Raw genomic sequence first — 23,879 nt, 5'->3', positions numbered from 1 at the left:
GGGGGGGATCTTTGTTATGTAGACTAGGCTTTAGGGAGGCCTGCTAGGCCCAAAATGGGGATTTGTGTGTGTGTGTGTGTATGTGTGCGCGCGCGGCATGCTCTCTGCGGCCCGTTTTTGGTCCCAGGAGGCTTCAGGGAGGCCTGCTAGGCCCAAAAGATGTGTGTGTGTGCGGCAGGCCCTCTGCAGTCCATTTTTGGTCCCAGGAGGCTTTAGGGAGTCCTGCTAGGCTCAAAATGTGTGTGTGTGTGTGCGGCATGCCCTCTACGGCCCGTTTTTGATCCCAGAAGGCTTCAGGGAGGTCTGCTGGATGTGTGTGTGTTTGTGTGTGTGTTTGTGTGTGTGTGTGTGTGTGTGTGTGTGTGTGTGTGTGTGTGTGAGAGAGAGAGAGAGAGAGAGAGAGAGAGAGAGAGAGAGAGATGCCCTCCGCGGCCCGTTTTTGGTTGCAGGAGGCTTCAGGGAGGCCTGCTAGGCCCAAAATGGGGATGTGTGTGTGTGTGTGTGTGTGTGTGTGTGTGTGTGTGTGTGTGTGTGCAGCATGCCCTCCGCGGCCCGTTTTTGGTTGCAGGAGGCTTCAGGGAGGCCTGCTAGGCCCAAAATGTGTGTGTGTGTGTGTGTGTGTGTTGTGTGCGGCATGCCCTCCGCGGCCCATTTTTGGCCCCAGGAGGCTTCAGGGAGGCCTGCTAGGCCTAAAATGTCTGTGTGTGTGTGTGTGTGTGTGTGTGTGTGTGTGTGTGTGTGTGTGTGGCATGCCCTCCGCGGCCCATTTTTGGCCCCAGGAGGCTTCAGGGAGGCCTGCTAGGCCTAAAATGTCTGTGTGTGCTTGTGTGTGTGTGTTGTGTGCGGCATGCCCTCCGCGGCCCGTTTTTGGTTGCAGGAGGCTTCAGGGAGGCCTGCTAGGCCCAAAATGTCTGTGTGTGTTTGTTTGTTTGTGTGTGTGTGTGTGTTGTGTGCGGCATGCCCTCCGCGGCCCGTTTTTGGTCCCAGGAGGCTTCAGGGAGGCCTGCTAGGCCTAAAACAGCTTGCACACCAAGTTTGTGTGTCTCTGTGTGTGTGTGTGTGTGTGTGTTGTGCGCATTGCATTCTAGGTGTGGGCACATGACAACAAAAAGGTTTGCCATCACTGACATAAAGCATGAAAAGAAACAAAGGAACGCCGAGTATTCGTCTCTGGCCTTCCTAAGTTGTTCCTCTCCCTTTTCTCTGTCTATTGTCAGAGAAAATTGCTAATGTCAAAGGCGAAGAATCCAGCTGCTAACACCCCAATTAAAAAAGCCGCGGGTTCAGGAGAGTTCAAATTATCCCCTGTCCGTCTTCTGCATTTAAAAGGCTTCTTCTGGCTTCTCTTCTCATCCCCTCTTCGGGTCCCAATTAAAATAATATTTTGAAAGGCATTTTTTCAGGGCGGGGAATTGTTTTAGGGAAGCGAAGCAAGGGGCAGTTTCAAAGTCACCGTGCAATTTAATGCGTTCACCGAGCGTGTTTCCCAGTTGTAGATGAAGGAAGCCGTTCATTATGTGCAGGGACAAGAAAAATGAAAAAAAAAACAACAACAACCAGGGGTATAATTTTTTAAAAAAATAATGTTGCGTATGTGGGAACACGTAACACTCAAGGGGATTCATTAGGAAGATGTCTGTCGGTAGTCCTCACTTAATGAGGGCAGTTGGGAGCGGATTTCTGTCCCCTAGTGACCCAGCTTTTATATCTGTCCTGCGATCTCTTCGACTTCCTGGTTGCCGTTGCTAAGTGAATCACTGGGGTTTGTTAAGCGAGGACCTCATGCGGTCAACAGGAATGGCCATAAATGTTCTGACCGAGGCTTCCCAAGAGCATGAAACAAACTCCTTGTCCTGGCAAAAAAACCCCGCTTTTATTCATTCGCTGTGAATTCTGCTCAGTCACAGCCGGCAAAGTCTTTCAAAAGAGGATTTACGGTCACAGACCTTATCTGGCTGGGAGAGCTGACAGGCCCGTGACCCGTCAAAACCGCGGTCCACTAAAGCGCGCCCAATTAAAGCGCGTACGTGATGTCATTATCAGCGCGACAAATACGACCGCGGAGAAAAAAGGGCGCTTTAAAAAGTGCTTTTAAAGCAAGCCGATTCACATAAAGGTAAGGGTTAGGTTTAGGTTTAGGGTTAGGGTTAGGTTAAGGGTTAGGGTTAGGGTTAGGTTTAGGGTTACGTTAAGCGTTAGGGTTAGGGTTAGGTTTAGGGTTAGGTTAAGGGTTAGCGTTAGGTTTAGCGTTAGGTTAAGGGTTAGGTATAGGGTTAGGTTTAGGGTTAGGTTAAGGGTTAGGCTTAGGGTTAGGTTTAGGGTTAGGTTTGGGGGGGTTAGGGTAAGGTTTTCGCGTTAATTTTAAGTTTACCGCTCACAGCATGCTGTTTTCATCGCGCTGTGATGACGCCATGTACGCGCTTTCGTCGAGCGCGCTTTAGTCTACCGCGGTTTTGTGGTGGAACCGACAGGCCTATCTCTGCAGAACTTGGCAAGGAGTCTAAGAGAGTCACGAGCCAATGAAGGGAACTCCTGCAAACTCCACTCCCCTTTCGCTTCTCTTTTATGTCCTCTGGGAGGGGCCATTCATTGTCCACCTGTGGCCTTACTCCCAAGTCGATCCCTCTTCTTTAGCTGTTCCCTTCCTCTGGCAACTGTACCCATGCGCACACTGGGAAACAGGCTCCAGCTGTTCGTCTGCCTCACTGATGTCTGCATCTGAAGGCAGCTGATAACTGGCATACGGTCCTGGCCCGCTCTCTGCCTCCGACACAGAGCCCTCATCAGAGCCTTCCCCAGGCTCCAGGACTGGCCCATGTCCCTCCCCAACTTCCTCAGTGTCTGAATCTGCTGCCAGCTCTGCTGGCCGCTGGCGGGCCACAACAGATTCCTCTTGTAACTCCGTCTCCACATTCTGTCATTCCTTCCCCTACAGCAGGTTGTCAAGCTCAAGGCCCGTAGGCTGGATGATGCCCACAGATCTGCCCCGTGAGGCTGTCCTGGAAACAGTGAAGCACCGGCGTGCGGTGCCTCTGCCAGGCAAAAACAGAGCTAAGGGGGGGGGGGGCTGCGCACGGTGGCCCTTTTTGCTCACAGAGGGCTGCAGGAGACTGTAACAGCCGGAAAGGGAGCCCGGGGTGCCACACGAGGCCCCTGAGCTCTGTTTTCCCTGGCAGAGTGCTAGCAAAACAAACTACTAGCAAAATAGCAATAGCAATAGCAGTTAGACTTATATACCGCTTCATAGGGCTTTCAGTCCGCTCTAAGCGGTTTACAGAGTCAGCATATCGCCCCCACAGTCTGGGTCCTCATTTCACCCGCCTCGGAAGGATGGAAGGCTGAGTCAACCTTGAGCCGGTGAGATTTGAACAGCCGAACTGCAGATAACAGTCAGCTGAAGTGAACTTTATCCTTCTTTTAAAGATATTTTGCATAATCCACCATATTTTTATCCAGAATGCCTTAACCTTTCGACAAGTCCACCATATATGAAAATATGTAGCATCGAGAGAACCACACCTCCAACATTTAGGTTGTACATTCGGATACATAGAAGCCAACTTTTTAGGATCTAAATGCCATCTATAAAACATCTTATAAAAATTTTCTCTCAGGTTTTGAGCTTGTGTGAATTTCACATTTGTTACCCATATTCTTTCCCATGTGTCCAACATTATTGGTTCTTCAATATTTTGAGCCCACTTTATTATACAATCTTTAACTAATTCTGTTTCTGAATCCATCTGTATTAATACATTGTATATCCTCTTTATATGCATTAAGCCTTGATCTCTTATTTGTTTAAACAAATTATCTTCAGCTTGAATAAAACCAATTTTTTGATCTATTTTCCACCTGGCCTCAGTTCCTCAGTTATTTTTATTAGGTATATGTACTGACTTTACAGTGGTAGAGACTAACTTGATTCTGCACCTAATAACGGCAGCAAGACTGTTGGTGGCGCAATACTGGAAGAAGGAAGACTTGCTTACAACTCAAGAATGGACATTGAAAGTCACAAACTTAGCCGAGATGGCTAAAATATCCGCATATCTTAAAGATCATTCAAATGAGAGATATAAACGAGACTGGAAAAAATGGATTGACTATATACAAAATAAATACGGGACCAAGAAATTCCAGTTAGCCTATGCTTAAGATCAGAAATGATTTAAATTGTTTAAAGTTAGCTCAGCAAGAAGAAGCTAAGGTCAATGCAGAATGTCATTAATTTCTTTGTTTCTTTTTTCTCAATAGATTTTAGACTGTGTTTGTTAAAAATCCATACCGTGTACGGGTTCTGGGAAGTCGGGGGGGGGGAAGGAGGAAGGGGGTTGGGGGGTGGAGGGAGGGAGGGGCATTCAAAAAAATTGTACTTCGATGTTTTACTGATTGAGGAATGTTGAAATATTTGTGTTTTTTAAAAGAAATAAAACTTTTGAATATAAAACAGTCAGCTGAAGTGGCCTGCAGTACTGCACCCTAACCACTGCGCCACCTTGGCTCTTTTGTGGATCCCTCCACACCCCACCCTCGCCTGGTCCACCATAGGTGCCACCGACATGAGTGAAGTCGAGCTGGCTAAGGCCATGTCCTCCTGGCCATGCCCCCTCCCCTCCCGAGGTAAACACAACCTTGTCGCGGCCCTTGAGTTTGAGTTTGACACCCCTGCCTTACAGGAACTGAGCTGAACCAAAGTCCGGCTCCTTTTTAATGTACGTCAGATGAACTTTGTGCAAAGGGAAGACGTCACATGGACGTATGGAGGGAGGCCCAACATGGCCCCTCCTGCTGCATTCTGGATCCATTGAAGCTTCCGGTAGCCTTCGAGGGCGGCCCCATGTGGAACACATTGCAGTAGTCAAGGCATCGAGCGACCAGGCCATAAATGACTGTGTGACGGGCTTTATTTCCTACAATCAGAGTCAGACAGTGCCTATTTCCCAATTGAGAAGGATGCGGTGGCTCCGTGGCTGAGACACTGAGCTTGTCAATCAGAAAGGTCGGCAGTGTGGCGGTTCGAATCCCGAGCGTTAAGTAACAGAGTGAGCTCCCGTGACTTGTCCCAGCTTCTGCCAACCTAGCAGTTCGAAAGTATGTAAAAATGCATGTAGGAAAATAGGGACCCTTTTGGTGGGAAGGGAACAGCGTTCCGTGCGCCTTCGGCGTTTAGTCATGCCGGCCACATGACCACGGAGACGTCTTCGCACAGCGCTGGCTCTTCGGCTTTGAGACGGAGATGAACACTGCCTCCTGATGAGTCGGGAATGACTAGCACATATGTACAAGGGGAACCTTTACATTTAGCTTATTTCCCAAATCCTCCCCCCCCCCCCAATCCTCCTCCTCTTACTGGTAGTTAAAGGAGACGAGATGTTTTCAGAAAGAAGGAAATAAAATCTGAGAGATGGATGGAGACCAAGTGAGAATGTGGGGAAAAGATGCAGAACGTGAATTCCTAGTAGGAAAAGGAATGGAATATCAGAATAACAGAGTTGGAAGGGACCTTGGAGGTCTTCTAGTCCAACCCCCTTCTTCTCAAGCAGGAAACCCTACACCCGTGATGGCGAACCAGTGGCACGCACGCTGGAAGTGACACACAGAGTCATCTCTCTGGGCTCACCAGCCATCCCCCATTGCTCTTCGGGGTTCCGCCCTGCACATGGGTACCGCCCAGCTGGTCTTTGCGCGGGGGAGTGCAGGAAACCAGAAGGATAGCTCCCTGGCACGGATGTGTATGCCGAGAAGCTGAGCTTTCATTTTTGTGGTGCTCCCCCGCGCGCGTGCGCTCCCGTTTCAATACTTGGTACTGAAAAGGTTCGCCAACCTTACAGCATTTCAGACAAATCTCGTCTTTAAAACTTCCAGTGTTGGAGCATTTACAAGTTTACACTTCACTGGTTAATTGTTCTCACTGTCCGGAAATTTCTCCGTAGTTCTAAGTTGCTTCTATCCTTGATTAGTTTCCATCTATTGTTTCTTGTCTTGCCTTCAGGTGCTTTGCAGAAGAGGTTGACTCCCTCTTCTTTGGGGCCAGCCCCTGAGATATGGGAGTCCCTTAGATATCATATCACCCCTAAGGGACAAACAGATTTGTCATTTTTTTCCCTCCTAAAGAACCCTTTTATTTCCTGGTGTCCTGGGGGTTAGGAGAACACCCCACCACATACCGTGCGATGATTCAAGAATGTAAAGGATACCCTTGTGCTACTTTCAAAACAATCCTCTCCCGGAAAATCAGGACGCAACATCTCCAGAATGATGGACGAGAAACACGTTAATTGTTTCTTTAATAAAAATCTTCTCCCCTCGAGGGCCCGAACGTTATTTGCAACTAGCTGATAACCTGGCGTTGTTCGGGTATTTATTTACGGGGGGAAATGTCTGGATCAAACATAATTTCTTTCTTTTTTTGCATTTTTTTTATTTTTAAACATAAAAAACAACATAAAATATTCTCATCCATTACATACAACGTGTTTTTGCATTCATATTCTCAATTACATACGCAATCACCAATTTTCCGTCTAATATAACTAGATACCTCACTTTCATTGTACAACATATGTTCAATTACGATTAATATTTCTTTCTTTTCAATAAACCTAATTCCCTTACATTCTTGATTGTCTGTTTAATAACAATATACCTTTATGTAATCGCTTATCTCATTCTGAATATTTTTACAGTATAAAAGAATTTACCAACTATTTATGTTTATATATTACTATTTTCAATTATGTATAATCCCGCCAATCATCCATCGAGTATGCTTATGTTCGTTATTGTTCTTGTACATCATACATTCAAGCCAAAATGTTATTCCTTCCTTTTTCCACAAGGTATTCTAAATATTCACTTCATATATATACACCAGTTTTTGATTATTTCCTTATTAAAATTATTTATCAACAACAGGATATCTTTATAATATACACTTAGGGTTATACATTATATCACCAATCCTCTATCAAATGTACATAGATTCATTATTATCCTTATCCTTCATTTTAAAACAAAAAATTCTAAATTATTCAATTCATATATATGTCAGTCTTTCATTGTATCGTTAATAATCTATTTAACAACATAATTGTATTATCATTTATCTCTTTCAATTAAAACATAAGTAAAACATTTTTCATTTCCAGGGTTTTTTTTCCAGCCACTGATAAAACAAATCCCATATCTTATAAAATTGATCGTCTTCTTGTTCTCTAATTTCAAATGTCAACTTGCTCATTTCAGCACACTCCATTATCTTTCGAATAACTTCTTCCTGTTTTGGTATAGTTTCATTTTTCCAGTTTTGTGCAAATACGATTCTAGCTGCTGTTAAAACGTTTACAATCAAATATTTTAAGTCTTTGTTATAAATTTCTGGTATGATTCCCAGTAAATAAAATCTCCCAGTCAGGTGAGCCCAATCCTCCTCTTGTTCTAGCATCTTGTAACAATTTGAGTTTTATTCTTGCTGTTTTTCCCCTGCCAAATAAACTTCAAAACTATTTTATTTAGATCTTCAAAAAAGTCCTTGCCCAATCTGATTGGGATTGTCTGGAACAGGTATAAGATTCTGGGTAAGATGTTCATTTTAATTGTAGAGATTCTTCCTATCATTGATAGTTGTAGGTTTTCCCATTTCATCAAGTCAGTTAAGATACATCCTGTTGTGTCTTAAAATGGCTTCTACTGTACAGCCTTAAAATGGCTTCTACTGTACAGCACAATGGAGTTGCTGTGGTAACGGCTTCACAGTACTCCACAAGGGGGCTCCCTCTGGTAAGGGGGAAAATCCCACACTAGAAATTACATAGTATAGTATAGTCTTTATTGTCATTGTACAAAATAAATACAACCAAATTGGTTACATTTTATCCGGCTATCCCCCCCCCCCCATAAAGATATACCCAGGCAATGCCGGGTTATTGGCCAGTTAAAAAGAAAAGAAAAAAGACAAAATAAAATAAAATGACTTTTTATTTATTTGCTTAGGAAGACATCTGGAATTTTCCTGGTCTGCTTTAGGGCATGAGTGACTGGAAAACCTAAACATTTTCATCTTATTAGTTACGCGAGGACTGCCTTTTCCTACTTCGCTTGCACAGAAGAAGTTTGTCCCAGCCAAATTAAAAGGGGGGGGGCGGTGATGATTAACCCTTCCACTGATGAAAAATATGAGAAGAATGCTCAGAATTCCTCCCCCCAAGGCGATATGTCCCCTCCTGTACATTTTTTTACGGGGAAGCCTGGAGTTGTTCCGAGGACATCCACTCCCATCGTCCTTGGGAAGACTATATAACCCTCACGGCTGCTGACAGGTCTTCACAGCGATTCCACCATGCAGTCCAGCATCGTCTTTCTCCTCTGGGCGTTCCTTGTCTCTGGACTCAGCATCCCGATGACCTACCAGAAGGAATCTTCAGGTGAGTCTTCTGTTTGGGTCTTTCCTTGGTAGAATTCGCAAGTCCTCCCGTCTTGTGGGGGCATCCTTGGCCTTCTCGGAGCTTGGTTGTTTTTCTTGCAAGAAGAAATCAACCAAGGTCAGAGAGCACCGAGGGCCCCACGGTTGTCTTCTTCTCACCTCCTCCTCCTCTTCACAAATCCCACTCCCTTCTAGCAGTGATGATGTTCCCTAGTTAGGTTATGAAACATCTGCAAGAAAACAAGCAAGCTCAGAGAGCATGAAGGACCTCACAGCTCTCCTTCTCCTTCTCCTTCTCCTTCTCCTTCTCCTTCTCCTTCTCCTTCTCCTTCTCCTTCTCCTTCTCCTTCTCCTTCTCCTTCTCCTTCCCCTTCCCCTTCCCCTTCTCCTTCTCCTCCTCCTCTCCACAAACCCTACTCCCTTCTAGCACTGATGATGTTCCCTAATTGGGTCATGAAACATCTGCAAGAAATGCACCAAGCTGAGAGAGCATGAAGGACCCCACAGCTTTCCTTCTCCTCCTTCTCCTCCTCCTCCTTCCCCTTCCCCTTCTTCTTTTCATCTTTCTCCTCCTCCTCCTCCTTCCCCTCTTCCTCCTCCTCTTCCTCCTCTTCCTCCTCCTTCCCCTTACCTTCCCCTTTCCCCTTCCTCTTCTCCTTTTCTCCTTCTCTTTCTCCTCCTCTTTCTTATCCCCTTCTCCTTCTCCTCTTCTTCCTCTTCCTCTTTCTCCTCCTTCCCCTTACCTTTCCCCTTCCCCCTCTCCTTCCCTCCTCCTCCCCCTCTTCCTCCTCCTCCTTCCCCTTACCTTTCCCCTTCCCCTTCCCCTTCCCCTTCTCCTTTTCTCCTCCTCCTCCTCCTCCCCCCTTCTCTTTCCCCTTTCCCCATTCCCTTTCCCTTCCACTTCCCCTTATCCTTCTCCGTTTCTCCTTCTCCTCCTCTTTCTCCCCCTCCTCCTTTCCCTTCCCTTTCCCCATTCCCTTTCCCTTCCACTTCCACTACCCCTTATCTTTCTCCTTTTCTCCTTCTCCTCCTCCTCCTCCTTCATCTTCCCTTTCCCCTTCCCCTTCTCCTTTTCTCCTTCTCCTCTCCATAAACCCCACTCCCTTCTTGGACTGATATGTCCCCTAGTTAAGTCACGAAACATCTGCAAGGAAACCACCAAGCTCAGAGAACACCAAGGACCTCACAGTCCTCCTCCATCCCTCCTCCTCCTCCTCCTCCTCCTCCTCCTCCTCCTCCTCCTCCTCCTCCTTCTCCTCTTCCTCCCAAGCCCCACTCTCTTCTACCACTGATGGTGTCCCCTGGTTGGGCCATGAAACATCTGCAAGGAAACCACTAAGCTCAGAGAGCATCAAGGACCCCACATGCCCAACCCCCGAGCTACAAACTTTCTCCTCTCTTCCTACCACTCAACTTTAGTTCCTTTGACTAAATCCAACTCCTTCTCTATGGTTTCCTCACTCAACCCTTCCCCCCAAAGAAGTGAGGAGCACCTCCTTGAGAAGTTAAGGAGAACTTCAGTTAGGAAGAACCTCTTGTTAGGAAGAATTTGAGTTCACTGGTTGTTCGAAGTTCAGTCTGCCCTTGGGCCCCCATGGCCCAAGGGCCCCTTGAATTCCTCCGCTGCTTTCTGTTCGCCCTCCAGATGAAGCACTACAAGTCCCGCCTCTCTTGGAAAGCGTGACCACGAAGGAAGTCTCTATACGCCACACCACGAAGGGGAAGTGTACCGATGAGTATGCGCTGCACTTTTCAATCGACGCATTGCAGGTGAAAGCCGGTCCTCGCTACCTCCTGCTCACCACCATGAACGTGAACGTCAATCCATGTAACCGAACCATCTTCGCACAACCTATGCAGACCACGTGGAAATTCGAAGACAACGAGGAGGACTGTTCGGATTCTGCGTCCTCCGAGTAGATTTGACCGTTTTTCGCGTCTTGATGGCAGCTGGATTGCATTCCTTTCTCCCATACGTTTTACCTATCCCAGCATCTGTTCCCTGCTTCCTGGTGGGTTTATAGCTTTCAAAAAATGGCAGGGGTACTTTAGCTTTTAATAACTGCGCTGCGCACCGCAACACATATGAAATAAACTTGGGGGTTAGAAATGGTGGTGTACTCGTTTTACTTTGCATGCGCAAATAACGGAACGGAACGGAATAGAATCACAGAGTTGGAAGGGACCTTGGAGGTCTTCTAGTCCAACCCCTGCTTAGGCAGGAAATCCTACCGCACTTCAGACAAATGGCTATCCAACATCTTAAAAACTCCCAGTGTTGGGGCATTCACAACTTCTGGAGGCAAGTTGTTCCACTGATTCATTGTTCTAACTGTCAGGAAATTTCTCCTTAGTCCTAAGTTGCTTCCCTCTTTGATGAGGTACCACCAGGGGTGAAATTCAGCAGGTTCTGACAGGTTCTGGAGAACCCGTAGCGAAAATTTTGAGTAGTTCGGAGAACCAGCACAGATTGCCTCTTGTTGGCCCCAGAGTGGGGTAGGAATGGGGATTTTGCAGTATCCTTCCCCTGCCATGCCCACCAAACCACGACCACAGAACCTGTAGTAAAAAAATTTGAATTTCACCACTGGTTTCCACCCATTGCTTGTTTTTCCTGCCCTCAGATGCTTTGGAGAATAGCTTGACTCCCTCTTCTTTGTGGCAGCTCCTGAGACATTGGAAGACTGCTATCATGTCTCCCCTAGTCCTTCTTTTCATTAAACTAGACATACCCAGTTCCTGCAACTGTTCTTCGTATGTTTTAGCCTCCAGCCCCACCAATCCTCTTTGTTGCTCTTCTCTGCACTCTTTCTAGAGTCCCCACATCTTTTCTACATCGTGGGGACCAAAACTGGATGCCGTATTCCAAGTGTGGCCTTACCAAGGCATTATAAAGTAGAGTTAACACTTCACGTGATCTTGATTCTATCCCTCTCTTGATGCAGCCTAGAACTGTGTTGGCTTTTTTGGCAGCTGCTGCACACGGCTGGCTCTTATTTAAATGGTTGTCCACTAGGACGCCAAGATCCCTCTCACAGTTGCTACTATTGAGCAAGGTGCCACCTATACTGTACCTGTACATTTTGTTTTTCTTGCCTAAATGTAGAACCTTACTCTTTTCACCCTTGAATTTCATTTTGTTAGATAGTGCCCAATGTTCAAGTTAGTCAAGATGCTTCTGTATTTTAAGCCTGTCTTCTGGAGTGTTGGCTCCCAGATATCTGAAAGATATAGTTCAGTGGTTCTGAGATCTCGTCTGCCAGTTCCTTCAGAACCCTGGGGTCCATCCTGTCCTGGTGATTAGAACTTGTCTAGGGTAGACGGGTGCATCTTATACACCGAATACAGCATTTTTTGCCTCCTGAAGCCCCGCCCCTTCACCAAAATGGCTGTGCATACCCTTATGGGGGCTTTCAGAGAGCTCCTGGGGGCTTGGGAGGGCAGAAAGGAGCAAAAAAGGGCCGTTTTTTTGCCCCCCCAGCCCTCAGCAGCACTTTATAAGCCTCCATAAGGCTATGCATGCAATTGTTTGACAAAAAACGGGTGCGTTTTTGTGAAAAACAGGCTGTTTTTGGGAGGTTTGCAGAGTGCAAAAACTTGTTTTTTTTCCTTTTGGAAAGCTCTTTGACTGATTGATGAGAATTACATTGATCAAGTGCTGTGCCAGCAGAAACACCTACCTATCTACAGTAGGCCGCCAAAGTCTTTCGGGGTAAGGCTGATAAGCACCCACCTTTATCTTCTTTGAAAATGCTGCCAAAGACTTAATTGGCAATTAGCTTGGCAAGGCTACACGCAGCAAAGAGTCCAAACGGAGTTTTAGAAGGTAAACTGACCAGCACGAACCAAGTTGCTTCCTGCAAAGGCTCATGTGCCTTTGCTCCTCCTTTATGTCCTATGGGAGGGGCCAATCACCTCCAAAGCTTATTCCCAAGTCATCCCTTCTGTCTTAACTGTTCTTGCCTTCTGGCAGCTCTGCGCATGCGCGCACTGGGAACAAGGGTAGCACGTAACTCCCAGACGGCCCTGGCCCACTAAATAATAATATGTGACTTTATCTTTATCCATTACTTTATCCTAAACTAAATAATAATGTGTGACTTTATCTTTTTCTTTCTTTCCATGTTCACAAAGAAAAGAGCAAGGCCCCCATCGTCCATGTCTATCCGCCCATTCCTGGCAATTCGCTTATTGTCACCTGCCTCGTTCGTAACTTTTATGCAGCTCAAGAGGATGTCCAGTGGCTAAAGAATGGCCAAGCCATTTCGGAAAATGACTATGTTAGCACTCCAGCTGTGAAGGAAAGGAGTGGCGATTCCTCCTTCATGTATAGCAAATTGTCAATCACCCAATTGTCTTGGGATCGGGGGGACGTATTTAGCTGTAAGGTTGGCCACGAGGGCCTTGAAATGAAGTTCACCCAGAAGAGCATACAGAAAACTTCGGGTAAACGTTGAAAAACTCAATCATGTGTTGTCCTCCTACGTTCGTCCCTCAATGTGTTGGATCCAAATCCTTTTTAAATAGTTTACGTGTTTATGTGTCTGTCTCCTGGCTAAATAAAAGCAAATCAACTCAGAGGTCTCTTGGGTTATACACCCCCTTTTTTTTTCCTTCATTATAATTGGGGAGTGAGGGACATCTCTGGATGTGAGAACGAAGGCCGAAGTTTGATGCTGGGAGAAAACAGGGTTTCACTCCTCCTTATAAGTATCAATTTGAGAGCCAAAGTCTCGGGTCCATGTACTCAGACGACATCTTCACAAAGTTGCTGCACAACTTCATACTTGTTCTGGAGATTTGTGCCCATCAAAATCCTCCAACCTCCAAACCTCCATGAGAAAAAATAACATACACAATACACAAACATTTGTCCTCATCAAGATCTTTATTTTCATAATATAAATTGGATGGAGGGGGGAAAGTGCTTGAGAATCCTATTCTAACCATGACCTCAAGACAATAATAATAATAATAATAATAATGATGATGATGATGATGATGATGATGATGATGAAGAAGAAGAAAAAAGTATGGTTCATTGACATTGCAATACCTGGAGATGTACAAATTGAAGATAAACGGTAAGCAAAAATCACAAAGTACCGGGACTTGCAAATTGAAGTTGAGCGACTGTGGAAAAAGAAATTGTGTGTTGTCCTGATTGTAATTGGAGCCCTTGGAGCAATACCTAAAGGGCTACCTCGCTATTTGGAAATTCTAAATTTATCAGACTTGAACATTTTGATTCTACAAAAAACCACCCTACTTGGAACAGCTTATATCTTCCGACATTACCTTAACAGTTCCTAGGTCCTTGGTTAGGACTCGAGCTGTTGAGCTACCAACCAGCCCCAAAGGCTGTGAATCTCACCAAAGATTAACCACATAATAATAACAATACCAAACTCACATGAGTCCATAAGGGGAAAAAAGCCCAAAAACCCAAAATAAAAATAAAATAAAATCCATAAGACCAATTGACTCAAAGAGTTCCGTAAGCTTTATTTACACCAACATCAAAAAATACTCCAAACATTTCTGACATTTCAAATGTTATTCTTCACAATCAAGAGACCACAAAACTGATTTCTAAGCACATTATAACCAACGCCCGTGATTTTGGAAAACGAACATTAATGTTCTTAGCCAGGCTTCCCCAAACCACGAAGCAGACTCCTCATCCCGACAAAACCCCCTTTTTATTCAGTTACTGTGGTTTCCTCTCATTCACATCCAGCAAAGTCTTTCAAGGGTGAATTTATAGTCACAGACCTTATCTGGCTTGGAGAGCTGCCAGGCTGAGATTTGCAAAACTCAATCGCTGTACTTGGCAAGGGGTCTTTGAGCATCCCGAACCAATTAAGAGAACTAATTGTCTCCTGCAAACTCCACTCCCCTTTCACCCCTCTTTATTCCCTAGGTGAGTGGCCATTCACCATCCACCTATGCCTTTACGCCCAAAGCCCTTGTTCCTTAGCTGTTCCCTTCTTCTGGAACCTCTGTGCATGCGGACTTCGAGAACAAGCTCCAGCTGTTCTTCTGCTCCACTGATATCTGACTCCAAAGGCAGCTGATAACAGTCAGACAGCCCCCTCTCTGCCTCAGACTCTGAGCCCTCATCAGAGCCTTCCCCAGACTCCAGGACTGGCCCATGTTCCTCCCCAACCTCCTCACTGTCCGAGTTTGCCACCAGCTCCGCCGGCCGCTGGCAGGCCACCACAATTAAGACTCCTCAGATATCACAAATTAATTTAAAAACATCTACCTTTGTCAAGCTCTGTAAAATAATCACACTCCCCAATCTTTCTAACAATCTGCTCTCCGGTAGCTGAGGAGAAGCACAGAAGAAAAAAGAAGAATGACATACGGTGGAGCCTTTACGATACATCTGCCAAACAATTTTTAAAAAAATTTGGCCTTCGGATTTTGACTTTGGTGAAGAGGCTTCTAGTCCAGATAGTCCTCAACTTACAACCATCCATTTGGTAACATACACAGTTATCACAGCACAGAAAAAAAGTGACGTATGACTGTTTTTCACACAACCGTTGCAGCATTCCCATGGTCTCATGATCAAAATTTGGATGCTTGGCAACTGGTTCATACTTACGACGTCCACAGTGTCCTGGGATGACGTCATCCCCTTTGGTGACCTTTGGACAAGCAAAGTCCATGAGGAATCCAGATTCACTTAACAACCGTGTTACGAACTTAACACCCGCGGTGTTTCGCTTAGCAACTGTGGCAGGAAAGGTCGTAAAATGGTTGCAAAACTTCCTTAACCTCTCTCTCGCTTAGCGTCTGAAATATTGGGCTCAATTGTGGTCGTAGGTCAAGGACTTCCTGAACATGTACGCCTCGAGTTACAAGTGCAATTGAGCATAGAGTTACGGTGGTAAATCATGGTGATTGTTAAGCCAGCCAATTTTATGATTTTTTTTTACAATATTCATTAAGTGAAAGCAGCAGTCATTAAGCAAATCCATTTTCCCCAGTGGGCCTTTTTTTTTTGCTGTAAACCAGAAGCAAACCCTAGATTCTGACTCCCCCTCCCCCCAAAATTGCTGAAAATCATGATCATACAATCATGGAACATTGCAAATGGTCGTACATGCGGGCTGTTTGCCATTCGCCCCAAAAACTGTTCATGTGATGAACAGAACCAGGACCAGCTACGAGAACTTCTAAATTGGGTTATAAGTACCTTTTAGAAGGTCCATTCTAACTTTGAATGGTGGCTACCCACAGATCGTAAGTCCTAGCCAACTTTCCCAGGCCTGATTTCATCGCCCAATATCAAGTTACATAAATTGATGGAGATTCTTGATTCTTCCCACCCTGGCGTGCAAGGAAGAACGGAAATAAATTGAATGACTAAGAAGTCATAACATAATAATTCAAAATACATCCATCCATCCATCCATCCATCTAGCTATCTATCCATCCATCCATCCATCCATTCATCCATCCATCCATCTCTCTCTCTCTTTATCTCTCTCTCAATCTCTTTCTCTCAATCAATCTATCAATATCTATCTATCTATCTATCTATCTATCTATCTATCTATCTATCTATCTATCTATCTATCTATCTATCATCTATCTATCTATCTATCTATCTATCTATCTATCTATCTATCATCTATCTATCTTTCTATCTATCTTTCTATCTTTCTATTTCTATCTTTCTATCTTTCTATCTTTCTATCTTTCTATCTATCTATCTATCTATCTATCTTTCTATCTATCTTTCTATCTTTCTATCTTTCTATCTTTCTATCTTTCTATCTTTCTATCTTTCTATCTTTCTATCTTTCTATCTTTCTATCCTTCTATCTTTCTATCTTTCTATCTTTCTATCTTTCTATCTTTCTATCTTTCTATCTTTCTATCTTTCTATCTTTCTATCCTTCTATCCTTCTATCCTTCTATCCTTCTATCCTTCTATCTTTCTATCTTTTTATCTGCCAATCTATCTAGAGTATGGAAGCTAAAACATATGGACCGGAGGCTAAAACATAGGAAGAACAGTTGCAGGAACTGGGGATGTCTAGTTTAATGAAAAGAAGGACCAGGGGAGACATGATAGCAGTCTTCCAATATCTCAGAGGTTGCCACAAGGAACAGGGAGTCAAGCTATTCTCCAAAGGGCAGGACAAGAAGCAATGGGTGGAAACTAATCAAGGAGAGAAGCAACTTAGAATTTAGGAGAAATTTCCTAACAGTTAGACCAATTAATCAGTGGAACGACTTGCCTCCAGAATTTGTGAATGCTCCAACACTGGATGTTTTTAAGAAGATGTTGCTTAACCATTTTACTGAAGTGGTGTAGGGTTTCCTGCCTAAGCAGGGGGTTCAACTAGAAGTCCTCCAAGGTCCCTTCCAACTCTGTTATTCTATTTTATTTCCTCTGGGTGTTTTGTTTTACTTTTTGCTTTGTAAAACGGGGCACTCATAATATTGAGTTTCCTGGAGAAACTGGAGAAAGGGTGGAAGCCTCAGCTGTATAGGACAAAAAAAAGTATGGTTGAGAAGTTACCATCTATATGTCAGCGTCAGTGACGTGCAGTGAGGTTTATGGCTGGTGAGGCAGTACTCTCCCCCTACACCCCACTGACTAAAGCATTTTCTTTCGCCTGCCTGAGCTCTGACAGGCGGGTGAAAGAAAGCACTTTAGTCAGTGGGATGCCAGGGAAGAGGAGAGAATGAGAAAGCGCTTCTCCCTCCAGCCCATCAGCCCACCGCCCCTTACCTGCGGAGCCCGGAGCCGAGAGCAGCACCTTCAGATGCTTGGGGGGTGGGGGCAGAGGGCAAACTTCTAGCCAGTGCAAACTGGCAACTACCCGGAGGAGAGCCTTCTCTGTGGCTGCTCCGTCCCTTTGGAACGAACTCCCCATGGAGATTCGGACCCTCACCACCCTCCAGTCCTTCCGCGCCGCTATAAAGATCTGGCTGTCCCGGCTGGCCTGGGGTTAAGATTGTAGCCCCACTCAAATTGTACGATTGTTGTGTTTTCTTTTTTAACATGCTGTATTGTCTACTGTTTGTCTTTCCCCCCCTCCCTTTTGAATTGTGAGCCGCCCTGAGTCCCCTTAGGGAAAAGGGCGGCATACAAATAAAGGCAAAAGTAAAAAAAAAAGTAAAGACCCTTGCCTCGCCTTCAAGGCTTACCCACGCTCCAGCCCAATAGGGGGTCTCCCAGAGCAGCAGCGAAGGGCTGAACTCGGCCATCAGGAAGGCCAGCGCCAGCTGCAGCACAGCCAGCAGCAACGGGAACCTGCAGCTGCAGCACGTGTGAACATCCTCTTCCTTGCCCGCCTTGGCGGCTCTTCTGTAATTAAGTAATTAAGAGCACAAGGCTAAGAATTGACATAGCGCAAGGGTGGCAGTGTGGCTTTTGCCTCCCAAAGTCCGATTCGATCACACAGGCTCGGCCTTCTCCGGGTTCCATCTGCCAGCCAATGTTGGCTGGCGACCCCCCGGGGGAGAGCCTTCTCTGTTGCTGCTCCGGCCCTCTGGAACGAGCTCCCCGTGGAGATCCGGACCCTTACCGCCCTCCCGGCCTTCCGTAAAGCTACCAAGTCCTGGCTGTTCCGGCAGGCTGGGGGCTGTTGAAGTATCCAGCCCCGCTTCATTTGTGACTGTTGTGTATTTTAATATTGTTTGTATTGTCTTATTTATTCCCCTTCCCGTTTCATTGTGAGCCACCCGGAGTCCTTCGGGAGTGGGCAGCATACAAAATCAATAAACGAACCGAAACGAACCGAAATGAACGAAACGAAAGCGGGCTTTTGCAAAAGCCCGCTTTCAAGAGGCAAAAGCCGCCCTGCCTCCCCGGCACTATGGCTGACATAGAAGCATCCCGCCTCTATGGCAGACACAGTGTCAGCACCTCTTCATTGAGTAATTAGATAAGAAGACCAGGAGACTCCATAGGTAGAAATCAAGTGTACTTTTACTAATTATAAATGATTAGAAGCGTAGCAAAGCGAAGACTGATTATTTAGGTGCAAAAGAGATTGATATATAAAATAACCCATTCTCCACCCCTTGGCATCCCAGTTACAGTCCAATCATAATTCTCCCAAGTGTCAGGTGTGAGATAACTTTGAAAGGCATGACCAAGATGGAATGTCGGTGCCGTTAGCCTTGGCGGGAGCCTCCTCCGCATGCGTAGTCCGACAGGCAGCGGAACTCCAGAATCCTCCTCCAGCACAATTAGTAACCCCTCCCAAATACCATGCCCTCCCTCCCCGTTTCAATGGCAGCCGAAGCAGCAGCAAAGCAGAGGCTGACACACAGCGCCGGGCGTCCAAAAGCCCTGCCGCTATGTCCGACATAAAAAAAGTGCCATCCTGCGGGCCAGCAGATGCAGGTAAAACACACACACACACACACACACACACACACACACACACACACACACACACACAAACACACATTACTTACAATAATACAATTACTTACAATTTATTATCATTAATTTTGAATTCCTCCCCCTCCCTCCGACCCACACATACCTTTTCCAGCTATTTCAGAGAGGATTTCAACTCTGCTCTTGTCTGCCATGATGAAAATGTAAAAATGTAAAAGGAAAAAGGCAAGAGCTGCTGCGTGGCACAACAAAACCGCGCTCGTCAAAATAGCGGTGATAAAATCGCGTCGCTAAAGCTGCGACGTCATCACCGCGCGTCATCACCGCCGCGACAACAGCGCGGCAACAGAAGGGCGCTTTAAGATGGCGCCGCGGCAGAAAGCCGATTTCAATTAAGGTAAGGGTTAGGATTAGGTTTAGGGGTTTGTTTTAGGGTTAGGTTTAGGGTTAGGTTTAGGGTTAGGTTTAGGTTTAGGGTTAGGGTTAGGTTTAGGGTTAGGTTTAGGGTTAGGTTTAGGGTACTGAGTGCTTGGGAATGCGCGGATTTGCCCTCCGCGATTATGTCATCGCGGTAGGGTCGCGTTTTTCCTTAGCGCTTCGAACGGTGCAAATTAGTCTTCACGCTTATGTCTCCGCGGATAAGGGCTTCACGGATTTGTGGTGGAACCGAGCTGCTGAGGTCAGGCTGGATTAGCTGCTGCCAGAGTCCCCAGTGGATGACTCTGCTTAACTGTTTAAAAAAGCCTCTTAAAAAAACGCCCTCTACAGGAGGAGGCGGGAGAACGACGTGCCTCATCTACATAGGGAATTTTTCTGCTTTTAACCCTTGCTTAACTCTGCTCGAGGGATCATAAAGTCAGACTCAATGAGGCACGTAGTTCTCCGGCCTCCTCCTGTAGAGGGCATTTTTTTTAGAGGAATGCATAGCATGCGTGGCAGAGACAAAAAAAAATCACCTGGCTGGTGGGAGGCCCTGGCTGGATGGCAGGAGCTGAGCTGGGGCAATGGCTTGCGTGCCCGCAGAGAGGACTCTGTGCATCATCTGTGGCATGCATTTCATAGGTTCACCCTCACAGATCTATGACAAAGAGAAATGTTTTCAACATTTAAGCAGCAGCTACTGTTAAACATGATAATGAATGAGCACTAAATATCCTGCTCACTCTTTTTCCTTTTTTCCCCATGGTTCAGATGGAAAGCCAAGTGCTCCGTCTCTCTACGTCTTTCCACCTCCAGCGGAACAACGGCGTTTGCCAGAAACGGTCTTCCTTTCATGCCTAATAGAATCTGTTTATCTCAGTGACTTCTTGGTGCAATGGCTCCAGAATAGGCAACCGGTGAGGGAATCGGCATACTCCACTGGCCAAGCTGATCTACAGTCCCCCGAACAGTATTTCCTGTTCCGCAGGTTGGCCATCGGCAAGCAGGAATGGAATGATGATATCTACTTTTGCCATGTGGGCCACGAAACCTTGCCTTCCCTGTAATCCAGAAGACTGTGAAGTAGAACCCGGTAACACCATCTATAGTTAACCTTTCCATCATCCTCCCTGACGCCGACAGGCATTCCTTCTAAGTTTCTTTTGTTTGTTCTGTCAGGTTCCGAAGGGTTAAGGAAATCAGCCACACACAGAGACGGTTTGAAAATGCAGTTTATCTCCTCTGGCACAAACTCACCAACAAAGCACTAAGGCCGGGTTGGCGAATCTATGTCATGTGTCGGGTGGCACACAGAGCCATTTGTTAGGGCACGTGAGGCATTGTCCTGTCAGCTCCAGCGCACATGCATGCGTTGGCCAGATGACTTTGGCCTTCTTCTGAGGCCATTTTTCACCCTCCGGAGGCTTCTTTGAAGCCTCCGGAGCCCAAAAAACCGGATCTATGAACAAACCCAAAGTTTGGGAAGGGTCTTCCGGTTTGCTCATAGGTCCATTTTTCGCCCTCCGAAACCTTCAGGGAAGCCTCCTGAAGACTCTGGAGGTCGAAAATCGGCCCTACAGACAAACCAGAAGTCACCATTCCCAAACTTCCGGGTTCCCTGTAAGTCCATTTTTCGCCCTCCAGAGCCTTCAGGAGGCTTCCCTGAAGGCCCTGGAGGTCGAAAATCGGCCCTACAGACAAACCAGAAGTCACCATTCCCAAACTTCCGGGTTCCCTGTAAGTCCATTTTTCGCACTCCAGAGCCTTCAGGAGGCTTCCCTGAAGGCCCTGGAGGTCGAAAATCGGCCCTACAGACAAACCAGAAGTCACCATTCCCAAACTTCCGGGTTCCCTGTAAGTCCATTTTTCGCACTCCAGAGCCTTCAGGAGGCTTCCCTGAAGGCCCTGGAGGTCGAAAATCAGCCCTGCAGACAAACCAGAAGTCTTCATTCCCGAACTTCTGAGTTCCCTGTAAGTCTGTTTTTCGCCCTTCAGAGCCCTCAGGAGACTTCAGGAGCCTAACATGAAGAACTAAGAACTAAGAAGGGAAATAGAATTTAGAACTAAGGAGGAAAATAGAACTTAGAACTAAGAAGGGAAATAGAATTTAGAACTAAGGAGGAAAATAGAACTTAGAACTAAGGAGGAAAATAGAACTTAGAACTAAGGAGGAAAATAGAACTTAGACCTGAGGAGGAAAATAGAACTTAGAACAAAGGAGGAAAAAAGAACGTAGAACTGAGGAGGAAAATAGAATTTAGAACTAAGGAGAAAAATAGAACTTAGAACTGAGGAGGAAAATAGAATTTAGAACTAAGGAGGAAAATAGAACTTAGAACTAAGGAGGAAAATAGAACTTAGAACTAAGAAGGAAAATAGAACTTAGAACTGAGGAGAAAAATAGAACTTCGAAGTAAAGAGAAAAATAGAAAGAGCTAAGGAGAAAAAATGGAATGGAGAACTAAGGAGAAAAATCCAATGTAGTATGTAGAACTAAGGAGGAAAATAGAACTTAAAACTAAGGAGAAAAAAAGAACTTAGAACTAAGGAGGAAAATAGAATTTAGAACTGAGGAGGAAAATAGAACTTAGAACTAAGAAGGAAAATAGAACTTAAAACTAAGGAGAAAAAAAGAACTTAGAGCTAGGGGGAAAATACGTATGCGTATGTGCAAAATGTTAAAAAAAGAAAGAAATGCAAATACATTTCATCAATTACAATTGTTCTGCACTTGCACAGAACTGGACATCAATGACCTGTGGTCATTTAAAAGCCGAACCCACTGCCTTCTTCTCCCACCACTCCTTCTCCCACCAGCTCTGCTCCCCATCAAAAGCCTCTGTTCACAATGAAAACCCATTGTTTCATGTCCCAAGTGAGTCGAGGTGAATTGCTCCAGGAAGCACAAAAGAGGGCAGGTCTGCAAAAGGGGATTTATTCCTTTGTCAACAGAAATGATATTTGCAGACATGAATCTTCCAGCACATCACGTCTTCTCTCCAAATCGCACACTGTACTTTTGTTGCGTCACCAAAGCCATGGGGCTGAATGCCTTCAGGGAGAACCAGGACACGGAGAAGGTGTGTTTGTTTAACTGGTACAACTGAACGGTTGACGTGTCCCTATTTCATGGGTTCCTTATCTTTTAACAAAATGGCCCCTGGAAGTCTTCTCTTCTGCTACGGGCTCTCCTGGATAGATGACCTTCAGATGAGACCTACTTGGCTTCGTAAAGGATGACCGCTATCTTGTATTGTACCCAGATGCCTACTGGCAACTATTGAAGCTCAGGTAGATGTAGGGTCCCTTGGATGTAATATGAACTGCTCCATAGCTGCCCGCGATGTTTAATCGTGTGCCAGTCATAGCTCCAGTACAGTCTTCAAGGGCAGCCCCATGTAGAGGATAAAGGGAGTTGTAAGTCTAGCAGGATCCCCAACTACCAGTCAGTTACTTTTACTTTATAATACTGTACTGTAGGGTAGTGAGGAACACGGGGGCTCAATGGCTAAGGCACTGAGCTTGTCGATCAGAAAGGTCAGCAGTTCAGCGGCTTGAATCCCAAGCGCCACGTAATGGCGTGAGCTCCCGTCACTTGTCCCAGCTTCTGCCAACCTAGCAGTTTGAAAGCACATAAAAATGCAGGTAGAAAAATAGGAACCACCTTTGGTGGGAAGGGAGCAGCGTTCCGTGCACCTTCAGCGTTTAATCATGCCGGCCACATGACCATGGAGACGTCTTTGGACAGCGCTAGGTCTTCGACCTTGAAACAGAGATGAGCACTGCCCCCTAGAGTCAGGAATGACTAACACATATGTGCAAGGGGAACCTTTACCTTTAGCTTACGGTATGGTGGAGAATAATATAATAGTTATATCCTTTTTAGGATCTTTGGCCTGCCACACTCTTTCTTATTCCATTATGCTGTTTCATTAGTGTAGTAGTTGGGAGGGGGGAATAGAAAGGAGTAGAATTGTGGAATGTCTTGTTGTCATTCTTTTTTAGAAGCCAAGGTCATCTTTTGTCTCCGCACCTCTGCATCTGACCGGAAGCAGCTGGGTGGAGATGTCAGCGTGGAAGAAGAAGATTGGACTACGTGATGGGTTTGTGGGGACAAGTTCATGAACTTTCAACTGGGTGGGAATCCAATGTAACTGCCAGAATTAGGATTTCACAGATGTGCTAAGATGTCTGACTTATTAAATTGGAATTTTAAGGATTGTTTTGCCTTGGACTCTGATTTAATTCTGCATCATACTTGGAAAGCTGACACTAAGATGCTGAGTTTGTTGATCAAAAAGATCGGCAGCTCAGCGGTTCAAATCTCTAGCACCGCATAACGGAGTGAGCTCTCGTTACTTGTCCCACCTTGTGCCAACCTAGCAGTTCGAAAGCAGGTAAAAATAATGCAAGTAGAAAAATAGGGACCACCTTTGGTGGGAAGGGAACAGCGTTCCGTAAGCCTTCGGCATTGAGTCATGCCAGCCACATGACCACAGTGACATCTTTGGACAGCAGTGGTGCTTTGGCTTTGAAACAGAGATGAGCATTGCCCCCTAGAGTCGGGAATGACTAGCACATATGTGTGAGGGGAACCTTTACCTTACCTTATACATTCTATGAATGAATAAATAAATACTTGCAGATTTGTCACTT

This window comes from Thamnophis sirtalis, unplaced genomic scaffold, assembly GCF_051295495.1.
Source record: "Thamnophis sirtalis isolate CommonGarterSnake01/CBP01778 unplaced genomic scaffold, rThaSir2_p1.2 scaffold_4, whole genome shotgun sequence".
Lineage (NCBI taxonomy): Eukaryota > Metazoa > Chordata > Lepidosauria > Squamata > Natricidae > Thamnophis > Thamnophis sirtalis.
The sequence above is the reverse complement of the archived record's forward strand: the minus strand, read 5'-3'. Positions refer to the sequence as shown.